The sequence below is a fragment of the Nicotiana tomentosiformis genome, chromosome 9, assembly GCF_000390325.3.
Source record: "Nicotiana tomentosiformis chromosome 9, ASM39032v3, whole genome shotgun sequence".
Taxonomy (NCBI): domain Eukaryota; kingdom Viridiplantae; phylum Streptophyta; class Magnoliopsida; order Solanales; family Solanaceae; genus Nicotiana; species Nicotiana tomentosiformis.
The window spans coordinates 38,100,264-38,112,298 of NC_090820.1; the positions used below are offsets into that span (position 1 = coordinate 38,100,264).

At 38.4% G+C, this 12,035-nt stretch overlaps 2 long non-coding RNA genes across 2 annotated transcripts; both read left to right on the forward strand.

Annotated features, from left to right (window-relative positions):
- Window positions 1-2,877: 2,877 nt before the first annotated feature.
- On the forward strand, window positions 2,878-4,965 carry LOC108948335 (uncharacterized). Its single transcript, XR_001973031.3, has 2 exons — window positions 2,878-4,048; window positions 4,196-4,965. It is a non-coding gene; the product is annotated as an uncharacterized lncRNA (long non-coding RNA).
- Window positions 4,966-6,466: 1,501 nt separating this feature from the next.
- LOC108948336 (uncharacterized) lies at window positions 6,467-8,440 on the forward strand. Its single transcript, XR_001973032.3, has 2 exons — window positions 6,467-6,665; window positions 7,537-8,440. It is a non-coding gene; the product is annotated as an uncharacterized lncRNA (long non-coding RNA).
- Window positions 8,441-12,035: the final 3,595 nt, after the last annotated feature.

The following is a 12,035-nucleotide window of genomic DNA, read 5'->3' on the forward strand; positions in this document are numbered from 1 at the left end:
TAAAACATATTTAAAAGTAGTAATACTAATAACTATATACAATCATATATTTTTTTCAAACTATTTTACAAAAAATATTTCACTCAAAATACCATATCAAATGTATATATATCGGTATCAAGGATGTTAAACTTACAGGGTGTAACAGTTCCTTAAGTTGGCCTTAAAGTGCTAAGTTTGACTTCGGTCAATATTTTTATGAAAATGACCCCGAAATAGAATTTTGATGATTCCAACAGTTCCGTATGGTGATTTTGGACTTAGGAGCGTGTTCGAAATTTTATTTGGAAGTCCGTAGTTAAATTAGGCATAAAATGGCTAAAAACAAGAATTTAAGTTTGAAAGTTTGACCGATAAGTTGACTTTTTGATACTGGAGTCGGAATCCAGTTCCGAAAATTTTTATAGCTCTGTTATTTAATTTATGACTTGTGTGTAATATTAAAGGTCAATCGGAGTTGATTTGATAGGTTCTGTCATTGAATATAGAAGTTGAAAACTCTTAGTTTCATTAAGCTTGAATTGGGGAATGATTCATGGTTTTAGCGTTGTTTGATGTGATTTAGAGGTTCGACTAAGTTCATATGATATTTTAGGACTTTTTGATATATTTGGTTGAGGTCCCGAGGGCCTCGGGTGAGTTTCGGATGGTTAACGGATAAAAAATTTGAGTTAAAAAGCTGCTGCAATTTTTCCTCTTCTGTTGGACATTCTGGGCTGTGATCGAGCCCAGATATCGAGCCAGATATCGAGCCCAGGTATCGAGCCCAGGGTTTATGAGGCACAGGCTCGAGCTTGTGTATCGAAGCCATGATCGAAGGTCCAGCTCGAGGGCCATGATCGAAGGCAAGGCTCGAGGGCCAGGATCGAAACCCAAGATCGAGGGTCACAATCGAAGGCTCAAGCTCGATGCCATGATTGAGGCTATGATCGAAGGCCTAGCCTCGATGCCCTGATCGAGGCCATGATCGAGGTCCAGGCTCGAGCCTGTGATCCAAGCCGCGATCGAGGCCCAGTTCGAGGACCAGTTCCGAAGGCTGCTGGGCAGTTTTATAAAAAGAGGGCATTCGTCCCATTTGTCATTTTTGACGAACTTGAGCTTGAGCAGAGACGACTTTTGGCAGATTTTCAAGGGAAAAATATTGGGGTAAGTGATTTTAACTCGGATTTTGTCTACATATACAAGTATATCATTGTTTTCACAATTTAATTAGTGTTTTGAGATTGAAATTTGGAAAAGTTTAGAAATCTCATAGAAATAAATTTTTGAGATTTCGGTATCGATTCAGAGTCGGATTTGAGTGAAACCAGTATGGTTGGACTCGTAAATAAATGCGTTGTCGGATTTCATAACTTTCGTCGGATTTCGAGATGTGGGCCCCGCGAGCGAATTTTTAACTAATTTCGGGATCTTTTCTTTAAAATGTAGTATTTTCTTATAGAATTGATTCTTATAATATTTAGTGATTGTATCGAATTATTTTGGCTAGATTCGAGCCAGACGGAGTTGGATAATCGCGGAAAAGGCCTTATAGTGGATTAAATTGGAGCAAGACGAGGTAAGTCTCCTGTCTAATCTTGTGAGGGGGAAATTACCTCATAGGTGATTAAAATTAAATAATTATTGCTAATTGTGGGGGAGGGGGAGGAGCTACGTACATACGAGGTGAAGAGAGTCCGTGCGTAGCTACTATTAATGCTAAAGTCCCAGTAGTTTAGGACTCAAAGCATGCCTTACTTGTGTAAATTGTATTCTTTGATTTATTTATATTAATTGATATCTATATGAATATATTGTGAATTTTTAGATAAAGATATTAAAGGATGAAAATCTCATAGGCTTGATTGTCTGTTTAAATCAATTAATTGTTAAAAGAAATTATTCTCCTCCCGAATTTACCTTATAATAAATATATTCTCCTTCCGGAGGCACATAAGAAAATGTCCTCCTTTCTTGTGGAGCGGGCCGAACGCCTCGGCAGGATAGATGCATCTATGGATCACGCCGCACGTCCCTCGGCAGTGTACACGACACTCTGGATCGGGTCGTACGTCCCTCAGCTTGTGAAGCTAATTAATAAATTGGAAAATCCTTGAAATTTAATGAATTATTATTCTTGCTTGTTTAGGAATTAATTGTTACTCCTGTAAATGAGATTTAATTGATAAATTGAAATTTATTTGAATTGAAGGAATTTAATTAATATATTGAGAATTGTTAGATTTGAAGGAATTTGATTATTTCCGCTGATTAAATAAATTATTGTAAATTCTGTAAATCATGCTGATTTAAATATCCTAGTTTTATTTCAATTATTATTAACCTATAGTGAGTGTCAAAGTCGGCCATCTCGTCTCTGCCACTTCGAGATTAGGCTTGATACTTACTGGGTACACGTTGTTTACATACTCATACTACACTTGCTGTACTTTTTGTGCAGGATCTGAGACAGGTACTAGTGGAGGACCTATCATCACATACCCACGTCATCCCGAGGCATAGTGGTGAGCTGCCTTTCTGAGCCGTTCTGCAGCTACCAGTGTCTCTTCTGATATTTAGATTCTGTCTATTTCATTTCAGACAGTATTTGGAGTTTTGTATAATCTACTAGATGCTCATGCACTTGTGACACCGGGTCTTGGCACACACACATTGGTATTTTATTATTTTCTTGGAATAAAAATTTAACCAATGTACGTTTGACTTATTAGTTGGCTTCCCTAGCTGTAGTGTTGGGCGCCATTACGACCTATAGGTAAAATTGGATCGTGACATGTTCATCAACGCGTTCACCCTTGGGTTCAAGCCAGCCGTCGACCCGGTAATCAAGGCCTTTGCAAGGCATTCAATATCTACTTGGGTCAGGTGAGACCAGAGGTTCTTGACCGAGAAAGTGGGGAAGGTTTTTCCTTCAAGAATCTCATTTAAATTTACTTCACCAAGCTTTACGAGGGATCAAGGCTGACATTGGCGCGCGGAGGCACCCCTGCTCTTCTGGCCAATACAGAAGATGATTTCGGCTGGAGTTGGTACGACATATTTGTTAAAGCACCTACCCGAGACATCTTAGGCGAAACTGATATTCCTTTCTCGGAAGAATGAAATTTCAAGCATGTCTTCCCCTTCTTATTTGGTTATCACTATTCACTTTTGAGTGAGATTAACGGCTCTAAGTCTATCACTAGTCCGCTCCGGGACATGCAGAAGTAGGTTGAAATTTTTTTAAAGTCGACGACCATGGAGGTGAGGGCGTGGAAAGCAATTTCTCTTGTTTGGGTATGGGAGTCGAAAGACCACGGTATGAGCTCTTTTAACTCGGTAATATTTTAACCATTCCTATTTGATGACATCTTTGATACTAACCGGCACTAGATCTATGAAATTGTCGGCTTGGGTTGAGGTCCTGGATCTGAAGATACCCCATGAACTTGTACGACAACCTTCCTTGCTCAAGAGGGAAGCCAGTGAGGAGGGGTCTTCTGCCTCGAAGCCCAAAAACTAAAAAACGAGGAGCTCCAAAAAGAAAGATACAGAGAAGGGGGGGGGGGGGACAATCCCCGAGTGCTGACCCCAGGTTCCCTTTCCCATCTACGAAATAAATATGAGGAAGAGGGCCTTCTAGTTTCGTCCAACCCTCTAACTGTTCTGGTTGAGGATGATGACTTGCTGGAGGCGCTCTTAGGGAAAAGATACGGCAAGGAGCCGATGGTAGATGAGGGGGTAAATTTGATACCTTCGAGCAAACATTTTTGCAAAGTGGCCACAATTCTTTTGAGAGGGTTATGACTTCTGGAACACGACTCTGATATGGAGGGCGTAGACCCTTACTTTGAATGTCTGCTTAAGGTGCCTTTGTGTTCGGAGTCTAAAGAATCCACCCCCCTTAGAAGAATGTTGTTGGTAGAAATCCCTATTGATATGAACATCTTCTGGAGGCTCAAAAATGGCTCCATTGTTCAAAGGTTTCATCATGTCCTTGGAGCAGGAGTACATAGAGATGGCTTCAACGATGGCCCTTGCTAATCATGTGGCGCATTCACAATTTAAGGTATAGGCTTGAATATCTTTTTCTCCTTGTTGATTCTTGTTTCCATGCTTTTCTAAGAGTTGCTTTTGGTAAGTTAACATGGTGGCCACAGAGCTCCATAATATAATTGCGACAAGCGACATTGTTAGATGTGCACGAGATAAATAGGTTGACACAAGCCTTGGCATAGAGGAATGTAAAGAGGGAAGCTTTTTCCGCAAAGGCCTTTCCAAGAGGGTTGGCCAGTTGTAGCAGGAGAAAGAGACTTTGGCGATCGAGTTCTCCTGCCAATTTCGCGAGCTGGATTAGAAGGTGCAAAGATTCAAGATTGACATCAAAAGGAAAGAAGATCATCACCTACGTTGTATGGAGGAATGGAATCGAGATATATTTAAGATCCAAGCCCTAAAGGATCAGTGCCAAATGCTATTCACAAAAGTGGTTGAGCTTACAAGCAAATTAGAACTCTTAAAGGAAGAGAGGAACACGTTCTGGGCCTAATGGATTGGCGCTGCCTTAGAACTAAAGGAGATTAAAGAAGAGGCAAAAAAAGATAAAAATTACGCCTACTTGCTTGCCGACATGAAGGCCCTTAATGAAATCTGTTCCGTGTATTTCTCCTAGGATGAATATATTGCAAGGCAAGATGCTCTTGTAGATGGAGAAAAGAGTTAAAGTTCCTCTGCCTCAGGTGACTCCGAAGAATCCGGGAATGAATGAGAGGAAAAGGATGAGGGCGAGGCCCCTGATGAAGTCCTCGGGGTGAGGGTACTTGAAGCGTAACCTTTGTCTTAAGTTCTTGCAATTGATCCTTCTTCATCTCTTTCTTATTCCTCCCAATCATCCTTCCCGAGAATATGGGGTTCTCTAACATCTCCCTTATAAAAGTTTTTTGAATGATGGGTCATTTGTGCCTTTTATAATATCGATTTTATTTATGCCTTTTTGCTTTAATTTTTACATACTTACATATCATGATTGTTGTAGTCTTATAGGATAAGCCTAAATGAATTTATCGCGTACTTGTGAAAACCATTTAAGAATAACTTATAAGGATTCTTACGTTTTCCGACGCCTACAAAGAGGACATATCCTTTTATTTTTACGATATGAATTATTCAAAAATATCAACAAGTATTTTTTGTTCGAGAATGTTTATTCGCGTTAGAAGATTTGTAGTTTTGCAGATATATGAGGTGACTGCAAATTTTCGAACAGTTCCCGGTCATAGTTGTCAGATAGCAACTTATTGATTGCCGACTAAGGTCTTTCGAACAATCCATGGTCCTAGGTGTCGAGTATTGCAACTTAAGAGTTTGTTGTTGACTGCGATCATTTTGAACAGTCCCCATTCTAGGTGTCGGGTATGGCAACTTATGAAAAGAGTATGTTAGTATGTTGCTGACTGTGATATATTTGAATAGTTTTCGATCTTAGGTGCGTGTTATGGCAAATTATCGGAAGTATCTTCCACCAAACTATACCCATTAAGATCTGGCCATCAATTGAGTCGGTTATACGGACACCATAGATTTAGACATCAAATAAGCTTCTTTTACGGATATCGTAATCTCCCCTATTTTTCGGGTGCTTCATAGAAAGTGTCCAAAAAAAATAGAAAACTTCCAACAGAAAAAATCTTGGCAGGTTTCCTAGCGAGAAAGATTGCTTTTTAATATTCCTAAGATGATGGTGATTTGACCTATGATTGATGAAGACATGCGTAGTATCCTATTGATGTTCTTGACATGTAGCCAAATTTCATATGCTCTATTACTGATAGCAGTTTTCTAAGCAATGATGAGTACTTTTAGTAATTGATGTGAGTTTAATTCTAAAGATTCTAGGCTTTGTTGTTTGCCTATAAATATACAAAATTGATGTTATTGCTTTTATGTTTCTTCAGTTGCTTCTTTACATTTTCCACTTTGTGTTTAAGCAAGATATCAATAATGTTGTTGCTACTGTGTTAGAGGCTTTATCCTCTTTGACACCGAATCTCTCCAAAGAAGTAGCGGAGTCCGCCCAAAGCAAGAGAAAACGGTTATTAAAGCTTCTTCCAGCAAACGAGCGAAAAAGGAAGTTGAGCCTACAGTATACGATGTTTTGCCAAGGAAGTTGACACTTGGACATATGGTAGTGTATGGAACAATACCACATGCCCTGTTGATATTCTTTCCTCTTTGGTGTGCCCCGAACATCTCCCTTTGTTGAAGGAAGAATATGGCTCGGAGGATTTATATGTTCAAGTGCCCTTGGACTCTTAGCGTATATCAAGTTCTAGAGAAGGTTATACATTCCAGTACACCAACCCCTTTACTTTGAAGTATAAACCTCCGATTAACCCCAAAATTTGGGATCTATGATGGAACTTCAACATTAGTCTGGCCCAGGTTGGACCGATAATTTGGCGGACAGTAGCCTGCTTTCGCCATTTATCAAACTTGGATGGTGTGGGCTTCACTCTTCAACACCTCCTTCATTTATATTACCCGAAGTTATACTGGGGAAGCATCATTATGCTTTCTAGCCGGAGTACTCGAAAAGTAGTAGACACTGAAGATGGCCATGATACAGGCTGACATGACCATTTTGTGGCTTGCGAAGAAGCCATTTCTAGGAAAGTAAAATGATAAGTGTATGCATGTTACCTTTCTTGTAAAACTTCCATTTTTGCTTTTTACCTTATTTGAATTTCGAACTGTAATTGTTCTTACTTCACTCGGGGTGGCACCTAATGTTGAGAAATTCGTCGGGAAGATTTTATCTTGCTTCCCTATGCCGGAGAGGTTCTGGATGCATATTTCTGAGATTTTTGGGGTAGAGGGCCACAAGCCACGGTATGTTCTTGGTTTTTTTACAGACCCTCCACGAGTGAGAGGTTATCATAGATTTTTTTTGCAACAAAATTTATCATCTTATATGTAGGAATTCCAGTGAGAATACCTCTGACCCGGGATTTGGTGAATATCCCTCCCAATGCCATTATTGAAAGAAATAAGGAGCTCTTGGAAGCTCGGCGAGCAAGAAAAGCTCTCAGTTTGTTGCTTCGGTGACTACTCCTGCCATTTTGCCTCGGAGACGGACTCGGTCCAATTTAGGGGAGAGTCCTTCATGAGATAATGTCCCCATTCTTACTGGCATTGAGGAGGCTAAATCCTTGGCGAGCTCAGAGGGTAGTTTCCTCGGGGAGAAAGTTTCCCTGGGAGTTCCTAATGTTCTGGCATCATCGAATCTTGTTATGACCGCGGAACTACCTTGTTCGTCTGCCGTCCCAATAGCTCTGATTTCTTCCTATAATGGACCTTACAGAAGTGCCGGTAGAATTTGTGTTGCGACAGAGGTTCCTGAAGGAGAAGATGTATGGGGTTTGGATGGGATGCCCATTTTATCTTTCATGAATTATATGACGATTTACACTCTATGTATATAATTTTTTCTCATTGCACATTATGCTACAATTCCTTCCACTTTTGAAGATAAAGTATTTTTCCCTTTTTTTAATTCAGGCCTAGTTGATATCTTCATAGGTTTTGGAACAGATCAGCCGCTATGAATGGGAGGTTTTGGAGTTGAGGTGTCTAGTGGAGGCGACTTGGGTTGAGGTTAAGAAAGAGCACTTAGAGAGGGCGGTTAATGAGTCCCGAGCAAAGAGGATGGAGGGAAAATTTGAGCGGATGAGGTTTGAGCCTACCTGGTCGTCCAAAAGGGTGTCTAGGCTCGAACTAATACTTGGTTAGAAGTTGTCCCTCTTGGATCTAGTCTCAGGATAATGTGACGTCCTTGTGTCTTATCTTCTTAGTGTAAAAGAAAAGGGAAGTTCTCTCAAGGAACAACTTGGAGCTTTGCGGGTCTAGGTGGAGAGGCTTGGCTGCGAGAAAGATAAGACTGTTTCTGACTTGAGGGATAGCGAAAATCATGCTGAGCTTACCGAGCATGCCATGTTTTTGAAGTCCCCGGCTCAAAATGCTCAGGTGGATTCATGAAAATGAAAATCTAGACCTGGATAAAGGAGTAGATGAAGCAAACAAATCATGGAGAGCCGCTCAATTGAAGCTAGACATGATGGCATCGATAATTACTCCTCCAGGGATGATTTGGAGCCTGCTGAGCCACATGGAACTATGGGTGAAGGGGCGACTGACATCCACTCAACCTCCCAGGTTGTGCCGCTTCTAGTTACTCTCCCAGCATCTTTCGTTGCTCCCTTGCATCCTTTAGTTGCTTCTTTTCCCCTAAATCCTCGTCCAGATACACTGAACTCTTCCTTCTCTGGTGGTCGTTGATGAACCCCTGCAGTGACTAGTGACTAGTTTGTGTTCGTACTTAATCATTTTGTTTTTCTTTTAGTTTTTTTGGAAGTTTGTTTTGGGAAGTTCTGTGAGTTTTCCAAGACATGTTTTTGATTGTTAATGGGTCCCAATATGCTGATCAACACTAAAATGTATTTCCCGTTTCAAATGTAAAATTGATCCGTAGAACAAACCCTTAGTGTGAGATGAAGATAATTGATAAAAAAGTACAATATTATTATTATAAACTTTTAGAAGCTTCGAGGCCCAAGAACATAAGTTAGGCAAAGGGATGACCCAATCCTGACATAGTGATATATTTTTAGAGGGCGATGGCCCTTGTACATAGCTTCCTAGACACGACTTATTTAGACCCATGTTGTGAGGTAGGGTCGCTCGCTCATCAAATCATGATGGATTCCTTCATGTCGTATCTCTATTCTTGGAGACCTTCTTATGATATCTATTCCTGATTTTTACTTTTTCTTTGTAGCTTCAAGCTTCGCTTGATGCAGTCCCCTAATGTGCGAGTGGAATATGCCATTGATGGTTCGATTATTCTGCAGGGAGCTGGGCCTTTTGCAATTTTCTCCCACAAGTGGTCCTATTCCTATTGAAGGAAGTAAAAGGGATGAGGGGTGTTCTTTTTAGATGTTGATGGTGCCAAAACCATTTTTAGGTAGACACTAATTGACTATGGCTGAGAAATCCTTGAGGTTCCGTAATTTTGCTAATAGTAAATGTATTCATCATTCTAGCCAGATAGGATTTTTTTCTATCATCTAAAAATGACAGTATACATATAAGAAAGAAAGTTTTCAATGCATGCATAAGGAAGGAGACAAAAATTGCTGCGATTCTAGAAATAGAATCGTTAGAGATAAACTGCATTCCAAATTGATATTACGGGCTTTCCTTCCATCTCTTCGAGCTTGTAAGATCCTTTCACGGTTACCTCTATGATCCGTTATAGTCCTTCATATTGTACCCTATTTTGCACGAAGTCAAAATAAAATTCAACTAGTGATTTCCCTGTTGATGATAAAAGAGAGTCACCACCTAATATTTAAAGGTGTACTAGCGTACCTATTTAATTATTAAGATCATTATCCTATTAGTTTGCAAACCGATGAGATTTTGGGTAAGGGTTCATGTTCTTCTAAGGAGAAGGTGTTAGTCACTCCTTAAAATCTACCTGAGGTAACTCCATAGGACTTAGACTATGTGTAAGGAATTAAATGTCTATATTCTGCTTAGTTAGAGCTTAAAGGTTTTATAGCCTACTCTATGTCTTGTTTAAAGCTTACCATTTTGAAAGAAAATAGTATATGTACTTTAAAAAAGGATATATGTTTCACTTATAAAAGCCTTTGAGAAAAGTTTACAATATTTGAAAGAAATTTGAAAGTATACATATAGTACTTATGTTTGCAAGCTTTGTAAAATATGGCTAAGTTTAAAATACGTCATCTTATAAAATGGTATGTCTACTTGTAAAATTCCAGTAAAATAAAGGTTGTTTAAAGAAGTAGGCCTTGGGTATACGTGAAGATTGATTCTCAAATTATGGTACTCGAATTCAACCCATTTAAAATAGTCCTTAATTGCAGCAGTGTTTGGTTCGCAGAAGTAGCCAGCTTTTGGAAATTATTTCTGGTTTGTTTCTGTTTCTGCTTGTTTTAAAAAAGAGAAGGCTATTGACTTTACAAATCTGTCTTAGTACAAATAAACTTCATGAAAAATCATTAGTGAAAATAACAGCGGAGTTAAACAATAGAAATTCGAGTACCAAAATTAATTCCAATTAGCAATTGGAATTAATTACTATTAAGTCACAATACTTCTTTTATCTTTACCTATATCTTTAGGGCTTGCCTAAGTTATTAATATAAATCAAAGATATAATTTATGGCATTCAATCAAATATCATCAGTGTTATATACATATGAGAATATTAGTAAACTTATTAAAGCGATAGAGGAAAAGGGTGGACTCTGGGTTTGGGCCTGAAGGAATGTAGGCTCAACAGATAGAAAGACGAATAACAACAACTCCAGTGACTTCCGACTTGAACTGTAACTTGGGCCTGAGTCCTTGTGGACTCATTAGGCCTAGTTCATATACCTTCTATTGAGCAGAAAACCAAACAAAGCCTCTTGTTTAACCATTTTGAATCTGAAACTCAAGCCCATACAGTGTATGAACTCAGAAACCGGAGAAAGAAAATCAGTGAGAACTTTAGGGTTTTTAATTCTCTTTTATTTTCTATGTTGTGTTAGATGGTAGGTCATTGTTACGTGAGAGCATTGAAAACCCTAATTTATAGTGGCCATTGAAGCCTTAGGGTTTCACAGTTTCAAATTTGATAGAGGAAGATGATGATGAGTTGATGATGTGAGAAAAATAGAGTAAAATCAGATAAGAACATAGGGGAAATCGTTGGAGTTTTACTTGAGTAGAAGACAACCGTCGCAGGCGAGAAAACCATCGTACAAAGATCGTAAATTCAGAGGTCATTGCATTTGACCTCTGGTTTCGAATAAACATAATGAGATGCTCATGCATGCTCTGATTTTATTGCAGCACTAGAAGAATTGAAGACTTGAAGTTTCATCTTTGAGTCTAAGCCATAAGACTCGAGATTTCAAATTCATATGATGAAATAAGGAGATATCGGCGAGATTCACGAAGTAAGAAGGCACAAGGAATGATTTGGAGTCATGAATTATAACCTTGAAGGTTTCTAGAATTGAAAGGTTGGGGTTTGACAGAATAGAAAGAGGAAAGGGAAAAGGGGGCGGTTGGGTCAGCAGAAAAAATTAATTAGGGTTTGGGGTTGGGGTTAGTCGTCTCTAGGGATAAAAACAAGAGATGGAACCGAAGTTGGATCATTTGATCAACGCCTCCGATTTTTTGAGAGTTAGGAGTTTTAAAAACAATTTTATAGGGAAAAATCGATGGCCGTTGGATTCTTCTGATCCAACGGCAAAGATAAAATGAGATGGGCTTTTAAAATAAATGGAAAAACGAGATTAATCCCGGCCACGATGGGCTGTGTTTATTTTGTGAGTGAATTAGGACGGGTGACGTAACGGAGTTTGATTGGCTTAGGTAGGGTGGCCTAGATCACCAAGGTGGAGTAGATGGGGTTGTGTTGAGTAGATCAGGTCCGTTTGGGCTGAAATAATTTAAAGAATAGCCATTTCGTTTTTAGTTAGGAAGTTACAATTGTAGCCTTTTTGGTTTTTTAACCATTTGATAATTAATATAAATGAACTTAAATAATTTTAATAAAAATGTAATAATAATTATAATCATCAAATATACTACTAATTACTTTAATTAATTAATTATTTATAAAAAAACTTTATTTTCCAAATTGTTACATGAATTTCGAATTATTGAAATAGTAGGCTAATTAACTAAAATTAACGAATAACTTATTAAATTAATTATAAAACCTATGTGATGTATATAAAGGTTATTTTAATAATCCCAAAATAATAAGTATGATATATCTTATACTTATCTAATAACAAATTATTAATTTCAACATTATTAATTAGTAATTCTTTTTTTTAAAATAGGTATTATTGATTAGAAAATATTTTAAACATATTTATTACAAATCATTAAGTATAAATAAGTTAATTTTAAAAGGGAGAGTCAAAATTGATCGTCAACAGCTACCCCTCTTTGACCGGAGACAATGAAAG